Source organism: Eschscholzia californica, unplaced genomic scaffold (genome assembly GCF_041429995.1).
Source record: "Eschscholzia californica isolate CP2 unplaced genomic scaffold, dmEscCali1.0.p SCAF_2, whole genome shotgun sequence".
NCBI classification, from domain to species: domain Eukaryota; kingdom Viridiplantae; phylum Streptophyta; class Magnoliopsida; order Ranunculales; family Papaveraceae; genus Eschscholzia; species Eschscholzia californica.
Genome location: NW_028238309.1, coordinates 15127665 through 15145354, shown reverse-complemented (window position 1 = coordinate 15145354; position 17690 = coordinate 15127665). Strand labels below are relative to the sequence as shown.

The following is a 17690-nucleotide window of genomic DNA, read 5'->3' as shown; positions in this document are numbered from 1 at the left end:
AGATAAACCACCTTCTCTTTGCTGACGACTGTATTATTTTCGGGAGGAACACTCTGGACAACATCTCCAACCTCATTTCCATCCTATCAGTATTCGGGTCCGAGTCGGGTCAAGTAATTAATTACAACAAATCGACCATCTTCTTCTCCAAAAATACTCACCCCAAATTCAAAAGGATCATCACCAAATCACTGAAAGTTCATCAAGCTTCGAATTTAGACAAGTACCTTGGAACCAAGCTGTTCATAGGGTCCCAAAAACAACAGACCTTCGAACCCCTGCTGGCTCAGATTCAGAATAAGTTGTCTAAGTGGCAAACTAACCTACTGTCACAAGCTGGCCGCACTGTAGTCATCTCGTCTATTACCGCGGCGGTTCCCCGATATCAGATGCAATGCTTTGCCATTCCCAAAGGCATCAGCAAACGCATAGAGACCATTCAACGGTCATTCTGGTGGGGAAAAACAAAATCCATTCACACTATTAACTGGGCATCAATCTGTCGTCCTCGCAATCTTGGCGGACTGGGACTTAGATTACCAGCCATCGACAATGCAGCTTTTCTATGTAAACTTGGCTGGCGACTTCTCAAAAATCCTTCAGCACCCTGGGCTCAACTCCTAAAAGCAAAATACTACCCAAAAACGGATAAACCCACCCCCCCAAAACAAAATCACTCATGGGTCTGGAAATCGCTTGCCGAACCCATCGGAAACCTCTCAAAACTTATCTTCTGGAACATTAACCAAGGCACCAACATCAATATCTGGCAGGACTTCTGGATACCTAACCACCCTCCACCGCTACTCAACCTAAAAAATTGTCCCCTAAATACAGTTGATCAACTAATCGCCAATAATTCTTGGAAGAGAAACCTGCTGGAAAGATACTTCGACAAGGACATCGGCAACGCGATCCTTGGCATCAACCTTCACCCCTCGGAGGAGGATGAAATGGTATGGACACTCACAAACTCTGGGCAATTCACTATAAAATCTATGTATAGGCATCTTAGTTCTGACTCCGGAACTCCGGAAAAGGTAGATTGGGCATTCATATGGAACATTGGGACCATCCCCAGAATCAAACTTTTTCTTTGGAAATGCTGCACCAACAGCCTTCCGGTAAAAGACAAAATCGGTAGATACATTGGCAACGATCATACATGTGCCTTTTGCGACAATCGGGAAACTGTTACCCATATTCTTCTCCACTGCAACTTTGCACGGGCAATTTGGTTCTATTACAGCATAAAAACGGATGAGATTGGCTCCGTGCCGGAATGGATTACACATTGGGCCTCGTTGGAAGATGAAACGACCGAGCTTCTGGCAAAAATTATGTGGTTTATATGGAAAGCTAGATGCGAGAAAAGTTTCGGCAAGAAAAACATCCAGCCGACGCAGACTATCCGGCAAATCCAATGCTATATAACAAACATCCCTGAGCAATTTAGAGCTAAAAGGAAGGCAGACCCGCCTCAGTGGCAACCACCTCCACCACCTTTTCTCAAAATAAACGTGGACGCCTCTTTCAAAAACCACACTTCGCCGGCAGGCATCGGAAACATCATCCATGATGCAAACGGTGATTTCAGGATGGCTAGAGTGGATTGCATCAGGGGACAAACGGCGGAAGAATGCGAAAGCATAGCTATCCTTAGAGCTGTCACATGGGCGGAAGAGCTACATCTTCACCACATCATAATTGAAAGCGACAACAACAATCTGATAAGGCATATTCATGACAGAAACATAGCTATTAACTGGCAATCAGTATCTAACATCGAACAAATCAGAGCTCGAATAAACCACTTCGAGCAAATCCGATTTCAGTTCAGTCCGAGGAAAACGAATGGCCTGGCTGACGCTCTCGCGAAGTGGGGACGGAAACACAGGATTCCCAGAACGTGGCTCTCTATAGACAACATGAAGTGGGATCTTAATTTGTAGTGCTTTTGTTTGTATTTCTTCTTTCAACAAAAAAAAAAAAAAAAAAAAAAAAAATATTCCTATTATTTGGATAGGACATTAGAACAGTTGGAGATAGATAAGAGGCTTAAATGATTTTAAAGAACCACTTAGATATTGACAGGTGTCACCTTAATCAAAGTCCTAAACTTGCACTTGGCACACTTGTAAAATCATCAATAAAACATATATTGGGTTTGATTAATATCTTAGGTGTTTCATTCAAGAATCCCTTTAGAAAACCTTGAAGGTGTGGCAGTTGATGAACAGGTAGAATTGCTAAGATTAAATACTAAACTAAAATTATTGAGGGACACTTGAACATGAAGCATGCAGTGTTTGTTGAGCCATTTAAGTAGATAAAAACACTCAGAGTGATAAAGAAGATAAAGAAAGAGGAGAAGATTAAAATAAAGACACACTTTGAGGTTTGGCCAAATCATTGTCATACAGATGGACTTCAACTATGTACTGTTTGTTGAACCATTTGGGTAGGTAATATCTCTTCTAGACTAAGAGAGAGATAGAAAAAGTTGGGGTTTTACTTAATTGGGCTATAGGTTGTTGAACTTCAAAAGGTACTTAAAAAACATTGTCCTAAGCTTATCTTTTGTTGCATTTGTTTTATTTCCAACACCTAATAGCTTACTGAGTTGGGTTTGGCTGCACCTTTTCTGTATCTTGGTCTTTTTTATAATTTTGAAATTAGAACAAATTTGAGGGTATTTCAAGTGCTCCTTTTAACTTAAACATTTGTATGGACATTCATATCTCTACCTAACTCGAACTAGTGATTTTTTTAAAGAATAAATCCACAATGGAACCAACTAATCTACTTGTTTGAAGTGTTAGCTTCTTTTTAGTTTTGATCATGTATTGACTGATAGTTTTGAGGTCCTGTTCCAAATGTGAAACATGATTTTTTTGTACGGAAGTATGACATTAAAAAGAATTTGTGTAAGAAGTAATCAAAATAATACTCCCTCCGTCCCAAAATGAGTGACCTATTTTGGGACGGAGGGAGTATTAAATAATAGATGAATCCGAGCTCAATGTACGACGGTATGAAATTTCTTACTTAACATTTTCCAACTAAAAATTTTCTGGTTTGTAGAGTTGTTTATTTTCACAAACCATTATTATGGAATTTAAGATAATAAAATGAACTTTAAGAAAAAGTGCTCAGCATTTCTGATAATTACATTTACGTGGGAAAGTCATGTATGAAGATCTTTTTTCGTAAGAAGACGATTTTCGACTATTTGGTAAAACAAAAAATGTGAGAGGAAGTCATTTTCCTTTATGGAAAAAAGGTAAATAGGTTTAAATAGTTTCCTACAAAAAAGATGGGAAAATGAATTTCCCACCCTCAAATATAGCGCTCTCTCACCTCGCTTGATTATCTCTCTCGTGTTTCATCTCTCTAACACTCAATTCCTCCCAATATCTGGTGTCTTTCTCAATCTCTAACCCATTTAATGGACGATTCTCATGGATAAACCAGATTCAGTTAAACCCTAAATCTATAGAGTGGATGGACCAGATTCTCTAACCCTAATTTAATATTCTCATGGACTATTCTCATGGATGAACTTGCAGAGAGAGATTAAACGTTACTTTGATTCGGTTAAGTTATACAATTAAACCCTAAAATAATACAATCTCTGGTTATTTTTGATGATTTCAATTTATACAATTGATTAGGTTAATTTATACCATTAATTCGGTTACTTTGATGCTAATTTGATGTTTTCATTCTCAATCTCTCTGGTGTTTTTGATATTAAAATGCAGAGAGAGAGAGAGAAATGGCTATCTCATCCAATTTCTAGGTTAATTTGATGTTTTCTACCATTCATGAACTTTGTTAATGATTCTTCTTGATTGGGTTTTTTGGGTATTAGCTATGCTACATAGCCTATGCAGACCCAAGCACAAGATCATCATGGAGGTCATTGTCATGGATTCCATCGTTTCTCTCTCTCTCTCAAATTCAATTAGGGGGAGAGACCTACTTTCCAAAGGCACCTGGGAGAAGTCCAATAATATACTTAAAGGCGCCTCAAATAGTCCACAAGTATAATTCATTTTAAAGGCACCCAAAATTTACGATAGTTTTACCAAACAGCAACTTAATTTGAATTTCTAATGTGAAAATGATTGTTTTCTTTCCCATCAGGAAATGATGATTTTTACACCAAATATTTTTGTACATATGAAACGGACCTTTAGGTTGTGTTTTGTTTGTTGAAATTAGGTTGTGTTAGTTTGGTGTGAAAATAATTGGATGGGGGAAATCATTTTTTCCATTAAAACAAAACAAACTACTTGAAAAGATAATCAAATATTGGAAGTTCAAAAGACGCGTGCTATAAGTGTTATTGGTGCCCTTACACTTCCTTTTGACTTGGTAAATTTAGTTTAACTTAATTTGGTTGTAGGCGTCTCCAAATCGGTGGTTTCAGGCCAAATTTTGTTACAAAATTCAGCTTAAGATCCACCAAATTTAACTCAAAAATTTTGAGTTCAAATCAGTGGACTCTAACAGAATTTTGTTACAAAATTCGACTCAAAATCTACCAAATTCAACATTAACATTTTTAATTTGAAATTTTGAGTTGAATTTGGTGGATAACAAAATTCGACTCGAGCCCACAATATTCAATAGTTCTCGAGCCCTTCGAGATCGGTTGACTTCAACCGATTTTGTAACCAAATTCACTCGACTCCGCCCATTTAAAATTGGTAATTTTCTAGAAATATTATCTATCATCTTCTCTTTTTGCAACTATCCAAAATTAAGGTTTGACATTCGTCTTCTCAAACAATCTAAAATTTAGGGTTAAAAGACAAATCCAAAGATTCCTTATTTGTTATGCAATTACTATACCGACTCTTTAAACTAGTATTAAAATTAAATTATTAAAATAAATATAGTAGAGAAGAAATTTAAAGCATTGGCCAAGCATTCACGGTGAATAGAAACTCTTTAAAAGTTAATAAGAAAGAGAGAGGATGAGAGAAAAATAGATGGATCCACGATAAAGAGAGTGAAAGAGCTCTTAAGAGATTCGCAAGAAAGGTAAAGAAAAAACGAGATTATTGGCTCTTAAGAGTTTGATGCACACATACATATATTAAAACTTACTTCATAATTTCGAGCTTAATTTTCTCTTGTTCGAGATATATCTTTTCCGAAAGACAAATCCGGTCTTTGCATTTTCTCTTTTTTTTTTTTTTTTTTGTTGAAAAGAAGCCAACACAAATTACATATTAAGATCCCACTTCAAGTTGTCCATAGAGTGCCACGTTCTGTTGACCCTATGTTTCCTTCCCCACTTTGCTAGGGCGTCTGCCAGGCCATTTGTTGTCCTCGGGCTGAACTGAAAGTGAATTTGCTCGAAATGGGTTATGCGGGCCCTGATCTGTTCTATGTTGTGTAGGGATTGCCAGTTGATTGCTTTGTTTCTGTCCCGAATATTCATAATCAAATTGTTGTTGTCGCTTTCGATAATTATGTGGTTAAGATGAAGCTCCTCCGCCCATTGGACTGCGTGCAGAATAGCTATACTTTCACATTCTTCCGCCGTCTGTCCCCTGATGGTTGCTACTCTAGCCATCATGAAATCACCGTTTGCATCGTGGATGATGTTTCCGATTCCTGCCGGGCCAGTGTGGGTTTTGAAAGAGGCATCCACGTTTATTTTGAGAAAAGGTGGTGGAGGTGGCTGCCACTGGGGTAAGACTGCGTTACTTTTAGCCATTTTTTGCCTTGGAAGGTTTGTAGCGTAGCTTTGAATCTGCCGAATAAGCTGCATAGGACTGATTGCTTTCTTACCGAAACATTTCTCGCATCTAGCTTTCCAAATAAACCACATGATTTTAGCAAGATACTCCGTCGTAACATCCTCCAAAGAAGCCCAGTTCGTGATCCACTCAAGCACTGAGCCAATCCCATCCGTTCTTATGTTGTAGTGGAACCAAATTGCTCGGGCAAAGTTGCAGTGAAGAAGGACATGGGTTGTGGTTTCGCGTTCGTCGCAGAAGGTGCAGTTGTGATCGTTGCCAATGTAACTACCGATTCTGTCTTTGACCGGGAGACTATTGGTGCAGCATTTCCAAAGAAAAAGTTTGATTCTGGGTATAGTTCTAATGTTCCATATGAACGCCCATTCCATCGTTTCTGGTTCTCTTGTGCCATTACTCAGAAACCTGTACATTGATTTAATTGTAAATTGGCCAGAATTAGTGAGAGTCCATACCATTTCATCCTCTGCCGACGGGTGAAGATTTATGCTAAGTATCGCATTGCAAGTTTCCGCATCAAAGTATCTCTGGAGTAGGTCTGTCTTCCAAGAATTATTGTCGATCAGTTGGTCCACCGTGTTCAACGGGCAATTATTTTGGTTGTGTAGCGGCGGTTCCTGATTCGGAATCCAAAAGTCTTGCCAAATATTGATTTTGGTACCTTTGTTTACATCCCAAAAGATAAGTTTAGAGAGTTTGCCGATAGGTTCCGCCAACGATTTCCAGACCCACGAATGATTCTGTTTTGGGGAGGTTGGTTTTTCCGTTTTTGGGTAATATTTGGATTTTAGGAGTTGGGCCCAGGGTGCTTTAGGAACTTTGAGAAGGCGCCATCCCAGTTTACATAAAAAAGCTGCATTGTCAATGGCAGGCAATCTGAGTCCCAGACCTCCGAGTTTACGAGGACGACAGATTGCTGCCCAGTTGATAGTATGAATGGATTTTGTTTTTCCCCACCAGAATGACCTTTGAATGGTCTCTATGCGTTTGCTTATGCCTTTGGGAATGGCAAAGCATTGCATCTGATATCGGGGAACCGCCGCGGTAATAGACGAGATGACTACTGTGCGGCCTGCTTGAGAGAGGAGATTTGTTTGCCACTTCGAAAGTTTATTCTGAATCTGCGCCAGCAAAGGTTCAAAAGTCTGTTGTTTTTGTGCTCCTATGAATAGCTGTGTTCCCAGGTACTTGTCTAAATTCGAAGCTTGATGCACTTTGAGTGATTTGGTGATTAACCTTTTGAATTTGGGGTGGGTATTTTTAGAGAAGAAGATGGTAGATTTGTTGTAGTTGATGATTTGACCCGATTCCGATCCAAATAAGGAAAGGATGGAGATGAGATTGGAGATGTTGTCAAGAGTATTCCTACCAAAAATGATGCAGTCGTCTGCAAACAGCAGGTGATTGATTGTAAAAGTGGATCTAGGGGTAGAGAAACCGATAAATTTGTGAGGGCTATCAGGGGAGTCAAGTAGACGACTCAGGCCTTCCATGGCTAAGGCGAACAGGAAAGGCGAAAGTGGGTCTCCTTGCCTTAAGCCTCTAGACACATTAAAAGACGGGCCTGGTCTACCATTAATAAGAACCGCCATCGAGGATGAAGAGATGCAGGCGTGTATCATTTTGATCCACTGTGTGTCATACCCCAGGTTAACCATAATGTCCTCAAGATAATGCCATTCAACCCGATCGAAGGCTTTGGACATATCCAATTTTAAACCAAAGAAGCCTTTCGACCCACGTTTATTCTTGAAGGAGTGAGATATTTCCTGGCTGATGATTATGTTATCTGTGATTTGGCGTCCCGGGACATAAGCTGCTTGAAAGGGGGAGATGATGTCCGGGAGAGTGGTTTTCAGGCGATTAGCCAGGATTTTGGTGATGATTTTATATGTGGTGTTGAGAAGGCTAATGGGTCTGAAGTCGGCTGTGGTTTGGGGGGCTTTGGTTTTGGGGATGAGGCAGATGTGGGTGTGGTTAGTGTATAGAGGGAGAGTGGCTGTATTGAAAAAGGCTTGGACCATCTGGAGGACGTCTATTTTAACTGTTTCCCAATTGGATTGATAGAAGAAGGGTGGAAAACCATCCGGTCCTGGCGCAGCCTCAGGTTTCAGGGAGAAAATGGATGCTCTGATTTCCTCCTCGTTGGGAGCTTGAATGAGGAAAGTGTTTTGCAAGGCGGAAATCTGGGTGGTGAACAGGGATCTGATCGTACTTGTGGGGTTAGGGGAGGTGGTGGAAATATTTTTAATGTTTTTCGTGAAGAGATTGGAGATCTCCTGGGTATCCGAGCACCACGAGTTGTCATCTTTTTTGATGGATGATATGTGATTTTTCCGATTTCTGGTTATTGCCTTGGCGTGGAAAAATTTGGTATTTCTATCACCCAGCTGAACGTGTGCTACTCTGGATTTTTCCTTCCAGATACTCTCCTGCAGGTTGTAAGCCTCCTCCAGTTGAGAAGTGAGGTGAAGTAAACCCACTTGATTAGTCGTAGACTGAATAAGGGTAGTGAGGTGTTTGATTTTTTTCTCAATGTGATCAAAGACATTTCTATTCCACTGAGACAGTTTGATGGCTAGCTGGTTGAGCTTTTGCTGAATCAGGTAGTTGTTCATGGTCCAGTTTTCAAGGATAAAAGTATGACAGTCTGGGTGGGACATCCAAGTTCTAAGAAATTTGAAGGGTTTGGCACTCAGATATGATGGGGAGTGGGTGGTGAGTAAAATAGGTAAGTGATCAGATCCCACCCCCGGGAGGTGAGTGATGCTGGAAGACGGGAAGGTAGAAAGCCAGTCCATATTAGCAAGCGCTCTGTCAAGACGCTCTTGAATCAATGTACCATGGAACTGCCGATTGGACCAAGTGAATTGCGGACCACTGAAACCTAAGTCATGCAGACCCATATCGTGAATACTGGACACAATTTTCCTTGCCATGAGAGGGATAGGTTTCTGGGGGCCACTTTTATCGGAAGGATACATGATGGTATTCAGGTCGCCGATGACTAACCAAGGTGTGGTTTGGGCTGTGGAGACATTCTGAAGAGCTTCCCAGGGTTTGAGTTTGTCTTTGTTGTATGGACAACCATAAAATCCAGTGAGCCGGAGATTTTTATTTTGATCTTCGAAAGACAAAGACACATGGATCATGTTTTGAGTGGTTTGTAGAATCGTGAGGTCAATATCCGATTTCCAGAAAAGAACCAGACCACCCGCTTTGTTAATTGGCTCAACTGTAACTTTTTTGTAGCTTTTGTGAAGGTTGAGCAATTTGTCAAGATTCATGTTCATGCATTTAGTCTCGGAAAGGAAGATAAGATCAGGATTGTGCTCTTTGAGTAACAGCCAAAGGTGTTTCCGATTTAGAAAGCTACCACACCCCCGGACGTTCCAGGCCAAAATGGTTAAAGGGCTCGGGTTAGGGTGGGAATGAAGGGTGGAAACCGGGTCTCGCACTAGGGTCAGACTGGCTAAGGCCATCCCAAAAGGATTTAAGGCCCAGGGACACCCGCCGGATCAGGACAGCAAGAACAAAATAAAAGGCCCTACTATCAAGTACAGAAAAGAAACTAAAGGCACCACGGGAATAAAACAAAAACAAAAGTTTAAACGACTAAAGCCACCAACTAACAAACTAAAGGTACCCCTGAGGGGCACCAAAACAACACTACTGTCCTGGTTCAACCACAAGGGCCACAAAAGGTGGGGACCGAGCCACCACACTATCACCCGAGAGGGGACCTAACTCTTGCACCTGAACCAGGAGAAACCACAAACAACTGCCAAACAAACCACCGATAAACAAAAAAACAGAAAACTAAACAGAACAACCAAAACAGAAACACGACCTAAACACAAAGCCAACTGGACTAGACGGGTGGTATAGAGGCCCCCTCCGCCTCTTGAGCAGTGATCATCTCCAGACTCTGGTAGAGAACATTGGATTCTGCGAGTAGTTGCCTGGCTTCCGAGTCATCCACCAAGCGAGCATGCATACGAGTTGAGGGTGGGGATTCCTCGGAGGAGCTGATAGAGAGGGGTGAGGAGCTGGTTCGAGCACGTTTTCCGGTGGTGTTGATCCTAAGGGGAACTTGGTTAAGGGCCCTCACTGGCGAAGGTGGGGGTGCCCTTAGAATAGGTTCTTCTGGCCTGAAGGTTTGGTTGTCTTCCTCGATGTCCTCCATCGGCTCATAGCTGGAGTCATCGTCATCGTCGGAGTGGGGAATAGGTTCTGGTTCCGGGCAGTGACCGAGAGGATGTTCGATAATACGACAGGATTGACATATAGCTCCCGGGAATTTTTGGTAGCTGATGTTAATGGAGCATTCTCTATCGGCAAAAAGGAGATTGATGACAGCAAGGAGTGGTGTACGTACATCATAGAGGAAATGTACTTTTATGACTTTGTTGTTGATGAAACCTAAACTTCTAGGTTTGATTTCAATGATCTTCCCCATTTTCTCGAAGATCACGTCCAAGTCTTCTTTGTTTTGGATTGAGAGAGGGAGTTTGTAAAGGGTGCACCACATGGGCTCGAAGAACAGATCATCCACCTCCTCGTTTAGTGGGAGCTCCACCTGTTTGAGCACAAGGAGTCGACCTCTCATAATCCATGGTCGACCGGCGTTTAGGGTGTTGAGCACAAAGAGGCTTTTGGGTTTAATAAGAAAGGTATTCACCGGACCTACGACACTCGAGTAAAAGCAGTCTCTGAAGAAAACAGAGAGGGGATACAACATACGTCTGAGCTGAGCTAAGGAGGCCTCTTCCGGGCAGCACCAACGTGCCACCCATCCTTCCGAAGTCTCCTGTAGTTCATGGTTAACGGAGGGTTTCTGGTAGCGTAGTGAGAGATGGCCTCTTGGGGATATAGCAAAGTGGGTGGCCATGAGTAAAGGACAGGAAAGCAACACGATGGGTATGTAAGGGGTACTGGAAGGGGAGAGGATGACTAAGGTTTGATAGGTGAAGGAGGAGGGTCTGTTAGGGTTTGTGGTAACAGAGAGGATGAAGATGAGGAAGCTGATGAGTTGAGGAGGACCAAGGATGGGGTTTATAAGGTTGAGGAAGAGGGGAGTTCTGCTGAAACAAGCCATGCAATGATCACTTTGCATGCTCAAGTATTGGTGGGAGCCAACCACCCGTCCACTCTACTCGTCGGGCAAGACGAACATCAAATCAAAAGACTCAAAAAACAACCAAAAAGAAGAGAGAGGAGGCGCAAACCAACTTCGGAAAACCAAACGACAAAAGATCCACTAATCAGACAAGCGAGAAAGGAGAGAGAGAACAATTAAGGCCGAGAAGGCCAAGGGACTAGTAGCAGATCGAGAGGACGTACCTTAAATGCAAGCTCAGGCGTGATCCAACTTCTCTCGGGGTTGCTGCTCGTCTGAGTAGTGACTACCTTCGAGATGACACCCCACCAACGGCCTAACTTCCTTCTGGAAGTTTACAAATCTGCATGCATGAATGATGAAGGTGGGTAGAAGTTGCTCTCCGTTCGATTGGGGAGAGAGCTAATCACTCAACTGATGGAGTGATTAGCTTCTATCAACAATTAATGTTTAGCTGAGGGGAGATTCCAAGGCAATATCTTTGATGGATTTGCAAGCTAACGGGGGTTGCTGTTGGGAGGAGATTAGGGTTTTTCAGAGAGATGAGTTTGAGAGAAGTGGAAAGGGGGAGGGCTGACGTCACTGAGGAGCCTCTCTCTCCTAAAAAAACTTCTCTTAGGAGGTGGCAATATCATCGTAACTCTTGAATCTCTTACCTACCTCAAAAAAATGAAATTTGATCACCCACTTAACGAGATAATGTTAATACCCCTCATTTTTTAATCTACACCGTCAAGGCAAGCGATAGTTCAACGACCAAGATTAATATAACTCTCTCCCCCCATTTATTACTACATTACTCCGTCAGTCTCTGAAACTCCCAAACGGCCAAACACCTTAAGAGTCTGTTTGATACGTGTGAAAATAGGATAGGAAAATCGATTTTCGTAAAAAGGTGGGAAAGTCTTTTTCCCACCCTTCTGGAAACGCGCTATCTCTTGTTCCGTTATCTCTCTCGCTCTTCCTCTTTCATTCTCAGTTGAACCGTTCTCTCTCTACTAAGTCTGAAACTAAAACTTCACCATCTTTTTTCTTTCTCTCTTTCTTCAAATATGGCACAAGCCATCATCAACTTTGAGATCAATCAGCGACCCATACATGGACAAGATCACCAAGAAGACGGACTTCATTTGAAATCCCCGATTAAAGTTTAAAGCTTCAATTTTTTTTTTTTTTGTTGAACTATTTAAAGCTTCAATTAGGTCAAAAAAAAGTTTAAAGCTTCAACAACAAGTCAAGATGACCCAAAAGAACATAGATCTCTAATTGAAGTAATCATCTTTTTATCTCACTGATTCAAACCCTAGATTAGAGTTGTATTTGGGCGCTAACGGTTTAAGTTTTTATTAGTTTTTATTCCTGTAGCCCTAATCGATTAGGTTTACATTAGTTTTGATTCTTGTAACATCAGGAATGAAAAGTAGTACCATAAGGAAGAACAACCCAACCAGCTTCCCTAGCAAGAGCAGCAATAACATCATTAATATCAACCCTAACTCTACAATTATATTTCCCATGTTTTCTTAACCCTGTTAATATTCTTGTTGAGGCTTGAAGCAGTAATCTCTTGCCATGATCAAATCGGTTATTTCGTTGAAGCATGAACCAGAAATCCTTTGAACCATAATCCCTAGAGGTGTTAATCTTTACTGATGGGATGATCATGCACCATAAAAGACCAATTTATATAATTTTTTAATGGCACTCATGACTTTCTTACAAACCCAACCAAACAACTAAAATTCAATTCATATGAAAAACTAGGTTTTCTTTCCCATCGGAAAAAAAAATGGTTTTCTTTCCCATCGGAAAAAAAAATGGTTTTCTTTCCCATCAGACAAAAAAATGGTTTTCGCACGTATCAAACGGACCCTAAAAGAAATGTAAAGATAGAGAAAAGGAGTTACATATAGAAAAGCAAATCTGATTTTTATCACTTTGTCTTTAATAGAGTGATAACAAAACCCTCCATTTTTTCTTCCTTCTTCTTTAATAGAGTGAAGTAAGAAATTTTTTCTTATTCATCATATGTCTGTGTGATTTTCTTTTTATCACTTTGTCTCTATTTATTTTCTCAATCTCAAACCCCTGAATGAGAATATCTTGATTTTGAGTTAGATTCACTTTTGTAAGACTTGTGATTAATTTTGGCCAGCGCTTTGGGGAAAGCTAAAAAGTTTCCGGAGTTCGAAATTTTAAAGGGAATATGCAAAATTTTGAAAAGTTTTCGGGGCAACATACTTTATGGGGAATATGGTTCAAAATAGAAAACTCTCCACCTCACCTCACCTCACCTCACCTCCCTCCACCTCACCTCTCTCTCTCCAGCTCATCTTCTTTCTCCCTACATTCTCTCTCTTCTCCAATTAGGTCGCCGGCCGGAAAATTTTCCGGTCCGCGACCATGAAAAAAAAAAAATTTCACTCTTCTCTCTCTCTCTCTCTAAAAACTCCGGCGAAGGGGTTTCCCTTCGCCGGAGTTTCTAGAGAGAGAAAGAGAGTGAGTGAAAAAAACTTTTTTTTTTTCATGGTCGCCGGCCGGAAAATTTTCCGGCCGGCGACCTAATCGGAGAACAGAGAGAGAGAATGGTAGGGAGAGAGAAGATGAGGTCGAGAGAGAGAGAGAGGTGAGGTGGGATTTTTTATTTTTCCCTCTAACAACTTACAAAATAAAATTGTCAAACAAAATTGACCAACTTTTGACCAAGTCTTCACACCCCGGAAACTATTTTGCTTTCCCCAAAGCGCTGGCCTTAATTTTCCGTCTTACTATATCTTATGGAGTATGTCAATTAATCATCGAATAACATGTGTATATTAAGTGTTTGTTAAAATGTCTCCATGGCACATAATTGAGATGTTAGGTAACATTTTTCTTTTTTGTTTTTTTCTTTCTTTCTTAATGTAAAATCTTTCGTACCCAATGTGGATTTAATGAATTTAAAATCCTTCTTTTTGTTAAAGGTTGTTCAACTTTTTATTTGTTTTAGTCATTGTAGGGCAGGATACATGTATTAAATCATTGATAATAGGTACATTTCTTCAATTTTCTTTCTTCCAGCCTCCTATACTCTCTTTAAATGTTACACCTATTCGATCCTATCCATGATCCTATGCCTCAGGTGAAAAGCAGTTTCTTGCTGTTATTGGAGTTTGTGCTGCTTTTGGTGGTCGATTGAAACCGAACGAATTCAAGGATCTTGAATATCCAAAGATTAGTTCCCGCGATTTCCACCCCAACTCTAAATTAGTTATGTAGTTTAGACCAACATTTGTAGTTGAATGACCCATTTACATAGCTTCAGACTGGATTCATTACATTGCATAGCTCTTTTATTCAAATATGATGAAATGTTTGGATATACGTATTTTTCGATATAGGAATTTACCATTTATATTAGTATAGATGAATTTGTATTAGTTTTTTCTCGGTTGATTTGATGCATTGATAGTGGAAAAGACCAAAAACTGAAGTTTCTTACTTCAGTTTATTAAAGGTTAAAAAGCCGCTTATGATTTCTTTTTTACCCCAAGATGTTGAATGTTTTTTTCTGAAGTATTAATTGCACAAATTTTACACTACTTTGTTTAAGGTTTTAATTTCGAGCACTCTATTTTTTGAGCTTGCTGTTATTCTTCTACTTATACTAATCTGGTTAGTCTTCCCTTGTTCAACGTTTTATTCTTCTTTTGGGTTCCTGATTATTCAAGAAGGTTGCATTTACTTGCTCAGAATCAGTGAGTTTCTCTTTTTGAATTTTATTCTTCATTCTAACTTGATTATCTATTATTTTATATTTCTTCTAACAAGTTTCAACATCATCCCTGGAAAATAATTTTTCAAACTCGTAAGTTGAGTGTTGCTTTCAATATCATATACGTAATTATGTTGGTGTCATTTTCTTCATGCATTTAGCATCAGAGACTGAATGTAAAGCACAAAAACAAATTGAGGAGAAAAAGAACAGAACAAATGAGTTCATCCATGGATGATTCATGTTGACTAAGAATTCAATTTTTTTTTCCTTCAGGAAGTTATGAGTATCTGGTGTACCTTGGATTATCTTCATTCGTCACATTTGCTTCAACCGTCGGCAAACTATTATATTGGTTTGCTCACTGACACATATTGGTGTGACAAATGTTTTTCATATGTTTCCATAACTATAGGTTCTTAGTTACAAAGATTTGAATGTATATCTTAACCTAGCCTAGGCGTGTTGTATTCCTTGGAATTCTAACATTATCTCCATAGGTAGTCTTGTCCTGACTACTCTTCTCGTGATTCGGTTAAACTTAATTTTTCGATTTTTTTTTAACCAATTGATTTCCGCTACTCAAATAGTTTCGGGAAAAGAGGAACGCGTAGATGCCAATGATATTGTTGTTTTACTGGTTGATCCACATTTGGTTTAAATTCAAAAGGTACTCTACTGATATCTATGTTATGAAAACTAAGACTGAAGGTCTATTCAAAACAACAAAACTTAGGTTGTGTTTGTTTTTTTTTTTTGTCTGAATCTGAATTGGCTGAATCTGAATTGGCTGAACTGAATTGGCTGAATCTGAATTGGCTGAATAGTTTTACGAGTTAGCATGTTTATTTTTTCATCTGAAATATTATGTCTGAATTGAATTTTTTACATTTATACCCTTATAGTAAAACAACAATTACTTACATAAAATCCAAATCTTTCAACAAAAAAAAAAATACATAAAATCAGCCTAACTGGAGCATCAACCCTATGTAATGAATAAACCTCCTGTACTTGTTCCTGTTATCAAGTTGAAATAATCTGCCATCCTTGCTCCATTTCCATCGAGTTTCTACGAAATGAAAATGCCATTTCAATCCTTGCTCCATCCTTAACTGTTTCTGCTTCCTTTTTCTCAGCAGCTGCAGGAACTGTTACCTTTGGTTGATGCACATCCAATACCAAATCAGGAATTAGTAAACCACTTCAACCTTTGGTATATATTGGGAAGAACAAATGAAAAGATAACTGATCATATAACTAGGGTTCTGAAAACTCACCACTGGTTTTTTTCCAACGAAAAGAATCCTGTAAAAGACACTCAAGATGACCACAGCTATAGAAACAAGGACCCCAATGGTGAGGTTAGGTTGTTTCTCTCCCTTTTCAATAACATCCTGCAATATTATATACACATTAATTATCCTCTAGCTAAACCAACCAAGAATTAAACTCACTGTAATAAAACCGAAGGATAATCACATCGGTCCATCTGGTAACTTACAATGATCTTTAGCTTGTAAGCTTCCAAGAATTTGATATCAGCGACCGTGTAGAGAATGTCAAACACCTTCTTCTGCAATAAGCACCCATAGGATTCATTTAAAGTGAACAAAGGAAACACCAGTGATCAATCACAAAGAGGGGTATAAACAAGCAAAAAAGAAAAAAATGCTTACGTGGAAGCCTGAGAGCTCGCCAGGAGTACTTGCAGCTGCTTCCTCAGCCTTCTGTTTTTCTTTCTCAACTTGGAATTTTGGCTTCCATGTTGTCTCTCTATATGTTTCTGCAACCTTCTCATCAGATGCTATCAAGATGTTGTCAAACAAGATACCGTCTTGCATTGTCCAAATCTCAATGCCGATGGCTGCAACGGGCTCAAAATTGGGTCTGTCAAGCTCAAAGTAGTCAGGGTCGGGGATCTCCTGTGGCTTCCAAATGCCCTTGTAGTTCGGGTTATCAATCAGTGGTGCGTGCCACTTTCCTTTGTAAGCCGGGTTACTCTTCATTGGCTTCTTCCACTCACCGCATCCAGGTGCTGACTCACACTTTGGGTTGTCAATCTTTGGTGCTTCCCACTCACCATCCTCTTCATCATCCTAGTCTTCTGGCTTTGATGCTTCAGGATCATCAATCTCCTCTGGCTCATCATCCAACCATCCTTCGGGCTTAACAGCTTCCTCATCTTCAATTTCCATGGGTGCATCCTCATCCCAATCATCTGGCTTTACGGCTGCAGGGTCAGGGATTTTAGCCCTCTCATCCCAGTCCTCTGGTTTCTTATCATCTGGATCAGGAATGAAAAAGGGTCAGGGTCAGGGTCAGGTACTATTTTGTTCTATTAGGGGTTAAACATTGGAAGGAGGGCAGCCATAAGAACGAGAAGGAAAAGGGAACACACCTTGGAGCACTGCTTCAACAGCAGAGTTGGGTACAAGAAGCCCGACAATTCTCTGGTTATTTGTTGTAGTCTCTACACGTACGATACGGAGCCGTTTATGGCTTTGACAAACCTGAACAGATCAGAAATTTTTTGATGTAAGCATCTAAAAGTAAGAACAAACTAAAATAACATGCAAAGGAAAGATGTAACGAAACCCGGCACATAGTGATTAAATTTCTTACTTCTACCCAAACATGTCCACTACTTTAGAGGTAGATTTTAATCCTTACAAACTGCCGTGTATTCTTACACAAACATATAGTTATCAACATAGCCTCTAAATTCAACATAAAGTCTCTATATGACACTGATGATGTCCAATATCTCTTCTTAGCCCAAAAAATAGCAGCCGTATCATATTTACTTCGATATTATCTAATTCCAACCTAATTTATTACACAAATGTCCTACACATAAACTCATATGCTTTACAGTTTCACATTTGTTAGTTGAAATTCAACTTGGGTGAACTTTTAACCATGACTTGATTACTTCATCGTTACATTCCAATTGACATGAGTGAAGCAATAAACATAAACCTTCAGAAAGAACTAGCCAAACCAACAATGATAATGAACTCTTGATGAATATAGTATGA

General features: G+C 39.9%; 1 pseudogene across 1 annotated transcript; it reads right to left on the bottom strand.

Annotated features, from left to right (window-relative positions):
• Window positions 1-15660: 15660 nt before the first annotated feature.
• Window positions 15661-16952, bottom strand: LOC147556463 (calnexin homolog; annotated as a pseudogene). Its single transcript, XR_015234110.1, has 4 exons — window positions 16329-16952; window positions 16154-16225; window positions 15930-16046; window positions 15661-15807 (listed from the first exon to the last, which is right to left on the bottom strand). The product of XR_015234110.1 is annotated as a calnexin homolog (transcript).
• Window positions 16953-17690: the final 738 nt, after the last annotated feature.